This window comes from Cibotium barometz, chromosome 17, assembly GCF_041138505.1.
Source record: "Cibotium barometz isolate CiBa-2024 chromosome 17, ASM4113850v1, whole genome shotgun sequence".
Taxonomy (NCBI): domain Eukaryota; kingdom Viridiplantae; phylum Streptophyta; class Polypodiopsida; order Cyatheales; family Cibotiaceae; genus Cibotium; species Cibotium barometz.
The window spans coordinates 12,971,539-12,986,391 of record NC_141062.1 but is presented as its reverse complement, the minus strand read 5'-3'; positions in this window follow the sequence as shown (position 1 = coordinate 12,986,391).

The window sequence follows — 14,853 nt, the reverse complement described above, 5'->3', positions numbered from 1 at the left end:
AGGGTATTTTCTACACGTGTGTGGTGCATGTCCTAGTATGGAGACATAGGAGGCTCGCATGCATGGAGGGGGAGTGGCCGATGGAGTTTCAAGACCAAGAAGGGGGATGGGGAGATTGGGGAGAAGAATGCACCGATGAGATGTGGGGAGAAGAATGCATTGACGAGATGAAGCAACCCCATGATCAGCAAGCGGAAGAGAGGGAGCGTAAGAAGTTGACGCCCGAGTGGTTAGTTGGGAGGGTTGGAGGATAACCTCAAAAACCGAGAACAAGGGGTAGTAAGGTATGCTGGCAAGTATCTTCTGAGTTGGTGAAGCACCAGGTTGGTCTGTTCTCGCTTTGCAGTGGTATTCTGTTTTGCTCTCGTAAGCCACCTTCGAGAGTAGAAATAGGTAAATGGTTGTAGGAAGAGATATTTCATGAGAATGTAGTTTCACAAGTCTTCTATTTAGGAAAAGGTTTTTACAATGTGTTGTTCATCAAAGGGTAGGCAGTTTCTGAACTCTTTGCTAAAGCCCCTTTTTTTCTGAATCATAAAATAGTTCATGCAATGCCTTTCAGCCCTCTTTTCACATAAATAAAAGTCTAGTGGAGGCCTATCCAGTCTGGGTTGAAATAGTGGTTTTACCACCCTGGTTGATACCTATGTTAAGGAAAATAGCGACAGCTATTGGGCTGGTGTTGTATGTATGATGATTTGTTAGGTAGGCAAGATAATAGCGTGTGTATTTCTTGAAATACATTAGAAGAGATTCCTAAAACTATAGAAGTGGATCTAGGGGAGATTGGAAAACTTGAGCTCCCTCTTAAATTTGGTTCATTCTGGGGAGCATGCTTTAAATGCGGGGAGTTTGGTCATATTGCTAGAAATTGTGTAGGAGTAGGACAAAATGAAACACAAGATAAAGGTGAGGAGGATAGAGGAAAAGACAAAGGGAACATGCCTACAAAAATAGTGGATAAGGGGGTCAAAGAAGGGAATAAAGGAAAAGGGGTTGTAGGGACTAATACTGAACCATCGTGTGATTTAGGTTGGAAGGTAAGGTCAGTGGTGTTAGACAGGCTAAGGAGGAAGCAAGGAACGGAACTATTGGTCAGGGTTCCAAGATCATTTCAAGAAGCAAACCTTCTCGGATTGGGAGCTCTATTCTTTAGTCCAATCCTTTCAATCCTTTAGGGGAAGAGGGAAGTGAGTCATCATCTATTCAAAAATTTAATTGGCAGGTTGATGAAGAATGGAAAATGATTCATAAAGAAAATGAACCTAGTGGGGGGAAAGTAGATATAGTTCTTGAGTCATCATCTGTTGAAAAAGTTAATTGGCAGGTTGATGAAGAATGGAAAATGATTCATAAAGAAAATGAACCTAGTGGGGGGAAAGGGGAAGTAGATATAGTTCTTGAGACTGCTTTAACATGAACAATCTCTGGATGCACCTGGAACATTAAAGGCATTACAGATAAAAGCAAGAGTTTGGCTTTTTGGGATTTAATAAAGGAGTGTGATTTATCTATCTATGATGTCCAAGAACATAACCTTTTTGGGATTTAATAAAGGAGTGTGATTTATCTATCTATGATGTCCAAGAACATAACCTTTTTGGGCATGAGTTGCTAAGGAGGGATAAGTTTAGGGATTGGATTGTGGTATATGGGGGGTTGGTTGGAGGATATAGTGGAGTTATGTTCATTATTAAAATATCTCTAATGCCTACTATAGTTGCTAATCATCCTAATGGGAGGATATTAGTGGTAGAAATTTTATTACAAGAGGAGAGGGTATGGCTGGTTAACTTGTATGGGACTCCTAATCACAAAATAAGAAGTGAAATGTGGGATTGCACTAATAACGTGAATACTCAAAAGCAGTGTGTTATAATGGCAGATTTCAACATGGTGGAGAGACAAAGGATAGATGTGGGGTGATCTCTGTGTTGATGGGCCATGAGAAGAGGCAGTGGGCAAGTTTGAGAGGGAGATTGGGTTTAATGGATGGATGGGAAATGGGAGGCTGGGGGTTGGATCTAGGACACACGTATTTCAACCTATAGTATTTTGGATCTTCATCCAAGCTAGATAGAGTGTTGTTCAACCAACATGCTACTTGGGTTCCTCATACTCTTAAGATTTCAATAGATTCTAGTATTGCATTATCTGATCATATGCCTCTTAGATGGAGGTGGCACACCAAGGGTTGGGATGAGGATGATTTGAATAGATTTCCAACTAGGAAATTGAGAGTTAATAATTCATTGTTGAGAGATGAGCTGTTTAGATCACAAACTGAAGAAGCTATAGAGAGATTGAAAAGGAGAACCTCATAAGGGTCTTAGAGACTCTTTGCTAATGAGATACAAGGGATAATTAGGAGAGTGGGTAAATCAGTGAGAGCTGAGGAGAAGAGGCAAGAAAGAGAGAGATGGAGTGATCCTCTTGGCCAATTATTTTAAAAAAAAAGACAGACTGGGAAGTTGTCTGAAGAAGAGGTTATTTGGTATCTCAAATGTCAAGAAGGGCTAAAAGTGGAGGATGAGAAAATGCTCTAGGAAAGCTAAGAGTAGAGACAAATGGAAAACTTTTAGGTGTAAAAAGTCTCCTGAAAGGTATTTGTTTAGACTGAATGAGACTAAAGGATACAAAGAAGTGATGGGGAAAGTGTTGGATAAGAATGGACATAAGGTTGAGGGCATTAGAATGATAGCTGAGAGATGGGTAAAATTTCTGGGGTCTAGTCTGAGCCTAGGGGAGGATTGGTCTACAAAGAGATATTAGGCTGAAAACAAAATGCTTGATTTAATCAATAGAAGGATTGAACAAGGCTAGATGGCTGGAGAGGGATATTGAAGTAGATGAATGTTGATTATTCCAAACAGTTTGCTTGTGAGAGATTTAATCATTGGAGACCAATTACTTTGATGACTGTGATTTACAAAGTCCTAGCTAAAGTCATTGCCATCAGGATTACTCCTACTCTTAAGGATATTATTTCTAAGAGACAACATGGCTTTATCAACCGCAAGTCTATATATGATAACATATATGCTACAATGTTGGGCAGAGACTTGGCTTTGATGACAAGGTAGAAATGTGTTATGATGCAGTTGGATCTAGAGAAAGCATATGATAGAATTCATTGGTCTTTTGTCTCTAGGGTGATGGACAAACTAGGGTTTGTTGGGATAAGGATGGCTACATGTATATATAACCTCACTTTTGGAGGTCAATCTAAGTTGTTTTGCTGAATGCCAAGGGTTTGAAGTAAATAGATCTGTGAGACAGGGTTGTCCCCTTGCCCCTTTACTCTTTGCTATTGCTTCTCACCCTTTGATTGTGGCTCTCTGGAATTCGCCTCTATGGAAGGAAGAGTTACTAGCTTGAAGCTGAATAATGGGGAGAAGTTGATAATATAGTGTTTTGCTGATGATTCTCTTTTATTTTTGCAAGCACATAATGAGAATGTTAAGAGAGCATTGGGGATCATTCAGGACTTTGCTGATGCCTTAGGATCCAATTGAAATATTCATAAGTCAAAAATCATAAGTTTATCTGAGGATAATAACTTTGACCTTGAGAGATGGGGCTGTGAAGTCATCAGAAGAGGACAGATGCTTAGGCACCTTGGGGTACCATTTGGAGTGGATGTAACTAAACAAACAGGTTACTAACTGGGCTTTGGACATGTTTCAACAGAAACTTAGGAAGTGGGAGGGTATTAGACTTCCATTTCATGATAGAGTTGCCATCTGTAATACAGTATGAAATGCATATATTATGTTTTTAAGTCCAATATTAGACTTTGGAAAAAGTCATTGGCAGAAGATTATAAAACCCATTAGAGAGTTTCTATGAAGGAATGGCAACTCTGGTAAGAAGACTCTAGCTTGGATGGCATGGGATAGATTGGCATTGCCCAAGGAAGGAGGCATTGGCATTCTTCACCTTCCTTCTCACACAACTGCGAGAATTGCACTACTGCTTCCTAAATGCCTTCAACAAGAGGAAATTTGGGCAAAGATGTTTAGGGAAATTGTTGAAGATCATCAAGCTTGGGCAAAGATGTTTAGGGAAATTGTTGAAGATCATCAAGTTTGGGCTGGAGGTAATTGGCAAGGACTAGATTGGAAAGACAAGTTATTTTCAGATGCTCCTTTGAAAATTATAGGTTCAGCCTTGTCTAAGATGTTTAGCAGCAAAAGTGGAAAGAGATCCTGATTCTTATAGTTTGGGAAGGATGTACTAGGGCCTTAGGGAATTCTTTGCTATGTCTTGGGATATGGTAGACTCATAAGTTCAATCCTCCTCTTGCGGTTCAGGATCTTGAAACTGCTGGGAGGCTGAATAATAAAGGGCTCAAGAAGCTGTCTGATTGTTGGGGTAAAGTTTTGCTGGGATGGAAAGAACCGGAACAGATGGACGAGGATTTCAATCTCAACTACAGGGAAGGGCAACTAGTCAGAGCTGTGCTAGAAAAGGTACATAAAGGCTACGTATCCACTGGTCAGGATGACACATGTTGGGTTAGGGACTGGACCTGGTTTAATGGGACTAAGCTAGATAGGGAAAACCCTAATTGTGTATATAATGAACTTAGGAAAACTGAAGATAATGTGGTATATTGTAACAAGATCTGGAAAATAATTTGGAGTCCTCATAGTTGGAAGAAAAGATGGAAGAGTATATGGGAGCTGGATATTCCTATTAAGACCCAAACATTTATATGGAGGGTCTGTACGGGAGCCCTTCCTTTGGGAGCCAAGCTAATACAGAGAAACTTCACTAGTGGATGATGTCCTAGATGCAAAACTACTATTGAAGATGGGAAATATGCATTTTGGGACTATTCAACTATTAGAGGTGCTTGGGCCAAAATATGCAAATGGGTGTATAATTCCATTGAGATACATGGATCTGGGAGGATTGGTTGCTTGGTAAATGGATTGTTAATGAGGAATGTACTGATTCTGTGGTTAACATTTTAAGATTTCGCTGTCTATGGGAAATTTGGAACACCAAAAATCGCATTGTTTTTCAAAAAGCTGTTGATATAGGCTTGGAAACAACAAGATTAATGTATAAGTGCGTATATATGTATAAGTTGAACAAGGTTGTGATGGTACAAATGATAAAGAATTTGCAGGCAGCTATCTCTTGATTTCACCTATGAAAGGGGATATTTGCATGCATACCAGGCTGAGCCTAACTGTTTTTTTTGTGTTGGTATATTCAGGTTTGTACAGAGCCCAAGACAAGGACAAGGCTAGTGAAATATGGGCCATGAACTAAAAGGTGGTACAAGAAAGTTAAACAAATGGATTACAATTTCGTAGCATTCAGGGTACTAGACTAGTGGTCAAAGTTTGGTCAAAAAAAGGGGAGGTTTTGGAGCAGCAATCACCTAAATGGTGCACAACAAAAAGTTTAATGAAAGCTTGCATTCAGCTTGGGTATCAAATTTCATGGGAGAAAACCTCCTTTGTGTTCAAGGATGAGAGATGGATATTGATTAATGACCTTCTGAACAGGGTTTGACTATAAACTGATGTATAAACAGATGTAGGGCTTTGGTATTTTGATGATTGAAGCTCTAGATACTTTGATGCAAAGAATTTCAGTTTATATATATACATATGTATGTATGTATGTATGTATATATATATATATATATATATATATATATATATATATATATATAACTTTTGATCCCAAAAAAAAACTTTTAAAAAGCTGTGAGGTTTTTATTCAAAGGCCTTATTTATATAAAGTTTAAAACCTTTTCAAGCTTTCCTTTAAAGAAAATTTCCATTTTCAAACTTTCCTTAGTTCTAGCCAAATTCCTTTTTTTTTTAAGTCATTCAAGCTCAAGTCTTTATAGTCTCAAAGCATCTAAAAGAGTACACTCAAGAGAAAAACCTCATGGTCAAAGCTTCCAAGAGAATTCTTTTGAAAAGCCTAGTTAAAAGCAAGTCGAGTCCCAAAGGATTACAAGTAAAAGGAGAATTTCAAAGGTTTTATCAAAGGTGAATCTTTAGTAATACAATTAAGGATTTTCAGAGGTAATTTAGTATCAAGATTTTGGGCTTCTTTAACACTTCTTTTTAAAATCTCCCAATACCACTTTTCGGGCTTTTTGTCACTTTGAAAATGAAAGGACAAGGAAGTAATCTATGGTAAAGTTAGCTCCTAGATTTTAATATGCATTTTTTATCACTAGAAGAAGAACATCTTATTCCCTAGTCTATCATTGACCATGAGCCCATCACTACACACATAAGTAATACTTATGTTAAGTATCTTGTGACTTTTAAGAATCATCCTATTGAAGATATCAAATGGATGCCATAAAAAATTTTCCATCCTTAACAAAATCTCATCCACTCATACCATCCACCCAATTGAGATCATTGTTGCAACCCGAGCAAGAGGGAACGTTAGTCATAACCTCTATGGAGATACCCATTATTTTATTTTATTTTGGATGTGCCTTTTATTTATATAATTTATCATGATTAATATGTTCAATCAGCTGTGTGTACTGGTATGATATAGTCAAGATTGATGTATTTAACTAGCTTTATGCGCTGACTAATATTATTTGGGATGTAGGTAATATTGAGTGGCAGATTATGTCTTAATCGCGGGTGAAACATGTGTTGGGCCACTATGAGATATTTGGAAGACATGTGAACACCTTTTATGGTTTCAAATTTTGGCATTAATATTTTTGTGAGGCTAAGGTCTCAAGCCTTTGTACATACCAATTAGTATTTTATACTTTTGGTAGGCCTAAGACTTTATATTTGTAGCTTACTATATTTTTGGAAGAGCTTTTATGCTCAAAAACTCAAAAGCTCTTACGCTTTTGATTTTGAAATTGTCTTTTTAAAAAAGCAAGCTTTTAACACATATAAATATGGATGAGTGGTACAATGGACCACACTCATCTAGGGGAGATTCAATCCATCTTGTGTCAACAGTGATCTTTTTTCTGTTTTCTAGTTCTTTTGTTTATTTATTTTTTATTTTTTAAAGATTTATGCTTTTAATTTGTGCAAGTCTATGCTATGCTCTAATTTTCTAGGGGGTGTCCTCTTCACGTCCATCTCTGCCCTCCTGAGTCAAAGAGAAAGTGTCCACAAAATCTTTGCTCCTATCAGTAGTCCTAGGGCCGCTGTATAATAATGTGGATGCCATTGCTGGCTGCAACGCTTTACCCCCCCCCCATGCTATATAATGTAGCCTCCTCGCACCTGGCCGGCCATGCACACAAGATTGCTTCCTGAGGCAATTCACACGTGTCAATGACCGTATGTATCCATTTCATTAGAGTTTAGGGAAATTTGTGCATTTAGACACACACATTTTGCTAGCCATCCACAATTTCGTACCAACCTCTATTTCTTATCCAAAATTCAGTGGGTGCATCACGAGGCAAGTCCCACAGTACCTAAGCTTCTCCGAGAGTACTTGGTCGCTATTGTGCCCATAACATGGGTCCTCCACGGCATTGCCTTAAAGGGGTAGCGAAACCATCTCTGTGTCTACAGACGACGAAGCTAATGACAAAAGTGTTTCTCTGTTGGAGTCTCAGAATGAGTCCGCTCGTCTCTAACCTCGGCTCGAAAAATAAAAAACCTAGTGTCCATGATGTGTGTGAAGTGCGAGCTCGACTTTAATAACTTTTATCCAATTCCTAAATGTATAAGCTTGATTTTAATAACTTTAAAAGTTCTTTATTGTAACTATAGCCTAGTCTATGCTATATAGCACAATTCTTTAATATATACGCTTGATTTTAATAGCTTTAAAAGTTTGTATAGCTATAGCCTAGTCTATGCTATATAGCACCATTTTGTGCTACAATGAGTAGGCTTAGCATGTTGTGCTATATAGCACCAGTTGTGGATGTGCTATTTGTTCTACTATAAGCTATATAGTATAATCTCTTTCCTATATTAGCAGAATATGTGTGTGCTATGTAGCACAATAACATAATATGTGTGTGTTATAAAGTACTTTTAGCAATATTCTCTTTGTTTTTGGTGTAATTATAGCCTATGTTATTTAGTAGAGGCTTTAAGTGTAACTATAGCTCATTATGTGCTGCTATATAGTACTTTTGTAGTGTAACTTTAGCCTAGTCTATGTTATATAGCATAGTTTTGTGCTACAATGAGCATGCTTATACATGATGTGCTATTGAGCTTATCAACAATCTATAGCTATACTATTGGTTCTATTGTAAGCTATTTAACACAATCTCTTTGTTATTTATTCTAGTGTGAGCTATATAGCACAATCTCTTTGCTATTTGTTCTAATGTGAGCTATATAGCACAGTCTCTTTGCTATTTGTTATAGTGTAAGCTATATGGCACAATCTCTTTGCTATCTAACACAACAATAATATAACACTAGTAGCAATATTTTCTCTCTTTTTTTGGTGTAACTATAGCTATATAACATAAGCTTTATTTTCAAGATTTAAGTGCAACTATAGCCTATAATGTACTATATAGCAATTCTTTAGTGTAACTTGGCCGTAGTCTATGCTATATATCATAGTAGATATATCCAAAACATGGGGATCTACAAAAGTTCATGGGTCATGGTCCATGCATAGTATAAGGACCCCACCCTCTATATCTATTAGATATAACTACAGCGAAAGACTCGATCGAGGGTAGAGAGTCTCACCTAGGGGCCTCACAATAATGGCATAGCGTTAGGCTATCTAGTAACACGCTTTTCGTAGTTGCGCTAGAAAATCCTTACACTAGGAAATGCATATGATTCCTCTGCAAATGCATGTCTCCTTCATAAATCTCATAAGTAAGAGGTGATTTGGCGGCTCTCTAGGCTTAACCAATGTCTTACTCCGCGATTTTTATGAGGCTGACAGCCTCGACACATTCCTACTTACTTTCTTATGTTCTAAAAACACTACAAGAGCTTGAGGGCATACCGACGCAAATGTCAAACGTCGGTATGCCCGTCGTAATGTTGGAGGAGACAAGTCGGGCGGGGTATTTTCAAATTTTTGTTTACCGATGCGTATACCGACGCTTATTCCGAAGCATATACCGATGCATATTCCGAAGCATATACCGACGCACATTCCGTAGCATATACCGACGCTCGTAAGTTTTTTACAACCGAGAGCGTATTTTCTGATTTTTTCGCAGGCAGCGTTGCAGAGAAGGTCTCTTTCTCTCCCTCTCCTCTTTTTTCCTCTCTCCTCTTTTCTCCTTCTTTCTTCTTCTCTCCTCTTCTCCTTCTCCTAATATGTTCTTGCTTTTACTTTTTAATTTAAGAATTAGGATGTTTAGGGTTTTGTGTTTTTTTGGCTCTCTATGCATGTTGAGAGCTCTCTATGTATGCATAGATCTCCTAATGCATGCATAGAGATTTTAGGGTTTTGTATTAGTTCTTATTCTTGTGTTTAATTTACTAATTATTTTGTTTAATATTTTGTTTTGCAGCTCTTTCACCTCACCAATCTTTCACCAATCCTCTCCTTCAGCTTCGCAAAAAAGAGGTAGATCCTCTTTCGATTTTTCTTGTTTATGCTTTTTTCTATGTATTATTGCATCCCTATTTTATGGTTTAGGATTAGTTTAGGGTTCTTGTAAGCTTATACATAGGATTAATTTAATATCTATGCATAAAACCTATCATAAGCTTGCAATCTCTATGCATAGCCTTCTTGCAAGCTTTATGCATAAGCTCTATTCATAGAGCTTGCGAGCTTGTGAAATCTCTATGCATAAGCTCTATGCATAGGCTTTATGCATAGAGTTTGCAAGCTTATAAAATCTCTATGCATAGGTTTCTTGAAAGCTTGCATGGACATTGTACATAGAGCTTGCATAGCCTTCTTGTTGAAAGCTCTATGCATAGCCTTCTTGTAAAAGCTCAATGCATATGCTCTATGTATAGGCTTTATACATAGAGGTTGTAAGATTATGAAAGCTCTATACATAGGGCTTGTAAGCTTATGCAAGCTCTATACATAGAGTTTATGCATAGAGCTATATGAATCTAGCTGAATGCATGAATTAAGATCTATGCATAAAGCTTAATACATAATGTTTTATGTATAAATCTTATGGATGAGCTTTATGCATAAGGCTTCACATGCATTATGTTTTTTTGCATAAACCTTTTTTTGATGTAGAGTGCCTTGCATGGATGGAAAGCATAAGCTTTTTGAATGTTTATACTCTCTTATACATATAACATATAAGTCTTATGCTCTGTTTTTCTATGCATAAGGTATTCTCTTTATTCATAGAGTTTATATATGTTATCAAGGTAAGATCTCTTATCCATGTAAAACAAGATCATGTTTATTACACCATTGGGTGATGGGATTAAGGGTTAGAATAGTGCATAAGGCTTATAGCATAGAGCTTATGTATAAGTCTTGCATAGAGCTTATGCATAAGACTTATGCATATGGCTTATGCATAGAGCTTATGCATAAGGCTTATGCATAAGGCTTATGCAGTTGGCTTATGCATAGAGCTTATGCATAAGTCTTGCAGCCTTATTATGCAAGCTTATACTTATGGCTTACAAGCCTTACTATGCATACGATTGCATAAACCTTATTCATAAAGCTTGCATAAGACTTACGTAGAGAGCTCAATGTGTAGGCTCTATTTACAGAATCTATGCATTTAGATTTTTGCATAAGGTCTTTATAAATAGCTATTTATGAATAGAGATAGCTTCTCTCTCCATCCTTGTTCAAATTCATCTTAATTTTGTATGGAGAGAAGATAAGCTAATGTATAAGTTATTTTTAAAATCTCCCTCAACGGCTGGGGAAAAGAAGCCCGTTTGACGCTTTTTTAAATATTTTTAAAGTCTCCCTCAACGGCTGGGGAAAAGAAGCCCGTTTGACGCTTTAAATGTTATTTTTTAAAATCTCCCTCACGGCTGGGGAAAAGAAGCCCTGTTTTATGGTTTACATAGTGCTTTGTGTAATGCATAATGATTTGTGTTTAATGAGCTGCATATACATGTTATCCTGCTAGATGGAGCCTCTCAATAAGAGAGAATAGCGTGTCCATGCATGCGATGTAAGTACCAAATCTTTCGAAAACGAAGGATTTGCAACCAGCATGTTCATGACGCTGGCATATTTCCAATGGAGCGCTTGCAAAATTTACGGTTTCAATCGTACAACCAAGCAAGTGTGCAGCCGCATCTTGATAACATTGCGCCTGTGAATTCTCGTCCCCAACAAAGGATGAGGATATCGCAGGAGGGAGTGACAGATGGAGCTCAATTAACAGCACCCAAGGGAATGGAAGAAGGTCCAATGGAAGAAATGTTGGATGCCTTCATCGAGCAACAAGAAGCTCTCTTCGAGGAGCATGAACATGAAGATCATCAACCACGACATTCTCAACGGTCAAATTATGAACCAGAGGAAGAGGCCATGCGTAAACTTGCACGCCTTCCATTATACAATGGTGCCAACATATCTGTATTGCGTGCATCTCTTACGATGCTAAATTTGCAGTCAATTTTTGGATGGTCTAATACAAGTGTCACTGAACTATTCAAGTAAGGACTTTTTTTGGAGATTACACCTACTGTTGAAATGATAAATTATCAACTTGTATTTGAGAAAATCTTAATAGTAACGATCAGATATTGCCATACTTGCAGGCTTTTGAAAGACCAGATAAATTATCAACTTGTATTTGAGAAAATCTTAATAGTAAAGACCAGATATTGCCCCCTGGCAACGAGATGCCTCCATCTCGTGCAGATGCCAAGAAGTTATTGAAATCCATAGGCATGGATTACAATAATATTCATGCTTGTCGCAATGATTGTTGCCTCTTCCGCCATGAATATGAGCATTTGCAAGAATGTCCCCATTGTGGCTCTAACAGATATAGAGAAGATGTTCAGGGGGAAGCTGTCTCGGTAAAGGTTCTCAGGCACTTTCCAATCATCCCAAGAATAAAAAGCATGTTCAGGTGCAAATCTATAGCAAGCTTGATGACATGGCATGCCACAACTCGATCCACAGATGAAGTGATGCGTGTGCCTGCTGACTCACCCGCATGGAGACACATTGAAGAGAAATGGCCGGCTTTTAAGGAAGAACCTCGAAACCTCCGTCTTGGCCTAGCAATGGATGGTGTAAACCCTTTTGGTTTAAGGAGCTCTTCATGGAGCACATGGCCTGTTTGCCTTGTGAATTATAATCTTCCGCCGCCATGGTTAGCAATAAAGAAAGGTCATTTGTTGCTCTCATTAATAGTTCCAGGAAAGTACAAGGTGAAGAACATGGATGTATATTTGGCACCACTTATTGATGAGTTACGCATCTTATGGAATGGAATTGAAGTGAAGGACATGTCAAAGCAGCAGAGTGGCCAAAGACTTACAACTGTGCAAGGTATTCTCATGTGGACAATGCATGATTGGCCTGGCTATGGAGAATGCTCAGGTTTGTCTATATCGGGTTACAATGCATGTCCTGTATGTGGTCCTCGACTTGATTCAAGATACTCAAAAGCATTACGAAAGAATGTCTACCAAGGACATGTTAGGTATCTTCCAGAAAATCATGAATTACGGGATGGTAATCTAGGAAGACCTCCTCCAAGTGCATTGAAGGCAAGCGATTGGAAGATCAAATGGGAGGAATGTGGCAACTTGGCATGTCCTGGGATGAAGAGGCTCTCTATCTTTCACCAACTCCCCTATTGGGGTGATCTCCTTATAAACCATTTGCTTGACCCGATGCATATTTTCAAGAATGTAGCTGACATTCTGTGGAAGACCATGACAGGAAAAAAGGAGACTAAAGGCCAAAGGGATGACTTGGAAGAGATTGGTTGCATGCAAGAGTTGTGGGCTCGCACTGGACTCAATGGAAAGGTGCTACTTCCAAGAGCCCCATGGGTTTTTAGCAAGATGGAGGAATAACAAGTCAAGAGGACAACTTAAGAGTTTCGGACTCCTACAGGTTGTATGCATTGCTTGAAAAGTGCATTTACAAAGGATGATGATCTTAGTGGCCTCAAGAGTCATGATTGGCACAAGTTTCTACAATTTGTGCTACCCATAGCAATAAAAGATTGCCTCACTGAAGACATTAGAGCTACTATCTATAAGATTGGCACATTGGTGCGCTGGATTTCTTCAAAAGAGATAAAGAGAGACACTTTGGATACAGCGCGTTTAAACTCCATAGAGGCAGTCTGCATGGTAGAGAAGTTTTTCCCTACAAGTTTATTAACAATCCAGATGCATCTGCTAGTTCATGTTGTAGATGAGGTTGCAGTTTGCTGGAACAGTCCATTCAAGATGGATGTTCTTTTTGGAGAGGTTTATGAAGACATTAAAGGGATTTGTTCGCCAAATGGCTCGCCCAGAGGGTAGTATGTCAGAAGGGTGGCTGATACAAGAGTCCCTTGTTTACATCACTGAATATTTAAGTTCCTCAGATCCAGAGATACCTCGACTATGGTCTCAAGAGTCTAACAGGCGAGTCATTGGTGAGAAACCTCAAGGCCAAGGCATTAAGAGAAAGATGGATAACAATTTGAGGGAAAAAATCAACAAATTTTGCATCTTGAACTCTCATGTAATGGAGAAGTGGATTGAGACATATGAAGCTCTCAAGCGACAGCGAGTACAAGATCGTTTAAGTTTCAGAAGGAATCGCACTACAAGAAATCTCCCATATCCAGAAGGTATGCAAGCTCTTTCGGACTTTCCCACAGGTAGATGGCTAGAAGCTACAATTTTAGAAGCCAAACGTGCTGGTTTAACTATAACAGAGGAGGAGGAGGAGCTTACAAAAGGATGCGATTGGCATGTAAGTGTTTAAGTTCTACATGTCTCTCTTTTTTTTCTCTACATATCTCAGTGTTTGATTCTCCATCAACAATCTTTTTGTCTCAGTGTTTGATTCTCCATCAACAATCTTTTTGTGCTATTTGTAGTATCACAAATATGGGGCGTTTTGGTCACATGGACGTCATTTTCGAGTAGAACGAATAGACCAAAGAAGAGTAACCTTTGATTGTGGTGTCACAGCACAGTTTGTTCAAGAAAGTCGTGCAAGTGCAAGTGATGATAACACAATTAATGGAATGCTTGATTACTTTGGAACCATTCAAGATATATTAAAGGTTGGCTTCAGAAGTTTTGAGTTGTTTATCTTTGATGTGAAGTGGTTCAAGGTAATCATGAATGGGCCACATGCAACTGTACGTAGAGACAAGAGTGGCCTCATCCAAGTGGACTCCACAAAGGTATGGACCGATCAACAAGATACTTTTGTGCGCCCAGAGCATTGTGAGCAGGTTGTCTTTAAAGCGGATCCAAAAGATCCACGCTCGCTGTTTGTGGTTCAAGTCGCCCCCCGCAGTAAGCAAATTTTTGAAGAATTTGAGCTACAACGAGGTGATGTGGATGCACAGGGTGGTGGAGAGCAGCAAGAACAAGCCGATATCAACAATGAAGAGGAGCAAGCAAATGAAGAGGAGTAACTAGAGCAAGATCCAAATGAAGAGGTGCAAACCAAGGAAGCTGAAAAACATGTTGAGGAAGAAGACATAGATGATGAAGACATCCTTCATCAAGGGACTTTTAATGATGAGGATGCTGAAATGTACATAGACATAGATCTCTTTGGGGCTACTGATCTTAATGAGGATGATAGAATAGATAATGATTTTTAAAATGATGTATCTAAATGAATATGCAAATAGTTATGACATATTTGTAATGGTTTTTTGACATTCATTGTTTACCATTGTTAATGTTTACCATCATAATCACTACTGTAGGAGCAAGTTGATATAGTTTTACCAATGTT